Raw genomic sequence first — 1248 nt, 5'->3', positions numbered from 1 at the left:
AAGGCTTCATATTTTAAACTATACTTATTTAATTTGTATTTGAGTCCCTCTGATTTTAAATAAAAAGATTTATACATTTGAGTGCTTCATCTGTTTATTTTAATGATTATTAGTAATGGTTGTTATTCATTGTGCTTGTAATTAATGGGTAGATAAAGTTCAGAGAAAATTGCAAATAAAACTCTACTGAGGAAGATCTACAGTATTGTCATTATGTAAGTGAATTTACAATTAAACAGTCCTTGTCTTATAAAAACAGATATAAGGTGAAAGGAATGCTAATTTAGTTTCATTCAGTATAGATTTCTTTTCTTTCTTTCTTTCTTTTTTTTTTTTTAATTTGAGACAGTCTCACTCCATCACCCTTGGTAGAGTGCTGTGGTGTCACAGTTCACAGCAACTTCAAACTCTTGGGCTCAAGCGATCCTCTTGCCTGAGTTTTTCTATTTTTAGTAGAGATGAGGTCTCTTGCTCTAGCTGCTCTCAAACTCCTTCAGGCGCGTGCCACCTTACCCACTGTAGATTTCATTACCTCCAGGATATTCACTGGAATTCTTTGTGTAGAGAAGAGCAGATAGTATCCCTCAAAGAGCACTGATGGCATTGTCAGATGCTCTTAAAGACAGTGGATGCTGAAAGCATTAGGAGGTAAGTAAATAAATTGAGTGGAAGCCCTCTCTTTGACACAATTAGGATCTGCACTTGGTGAATCAAAAAATTAGAGCATGGGCGGCGCCTGTGGCTCAAAGGAGTAGGGCGCCAGCCCTATATGCTGGAGGTGGCAGGTTCAAACCCAGCCCTAGCCAAAAACTACAAGAAAAAGAAAAATTAGAGCAATGTGCTGGGTTCTCGTAGCTCAATGGTTAGAGTGCTGCCAGGGGTGGTGGGTTTGAACCCAGCCAGGGCCTGATAAACAAACAAACAATAACAACAACAAGAACAAAACTAGAGCAAGGAATCGTAAAGAGTGTGATGTAAACTATAAGCCTTAAAATATCTTTATTGGGCTTGGCGCCTATGGCTCAAGTGGCTAAGGCGCCAGCCACATACACTTAAGGTGGCGGGTTCGAATCTCCAGCTCGGGCGCACCAAACAACAATGATGGCTGCAACCAAAAAAAAAAAATGGCCAGACGTTGTGGCAGGCGCCTGTAGTCCCAGCTACTTGGGAGGCTGAGGCAGGAGACTCGCTTGAGCCCAGGAGTTGGAAGTTGCTGTGAGCTGTGATGCCATGGCACTCTACCCAGGG

This window comes from Otolemur garnettii, unplaced genomic scaffold (assembly GCF_000181295.1).
Source record: "Otolemur garnettii isolate 467f Iridium unplaced genomic scaffold, OtoGar3 scaffold00220, whole genome shotgun sequence".
NCBI lineage: Eukaryota > Metazoa > Chordata > Mammalia > Primates > Galagidae > Otolemur > Otolemur garnettii.
Note: the sequence above shows the minus strand (reverse complement) of the source record.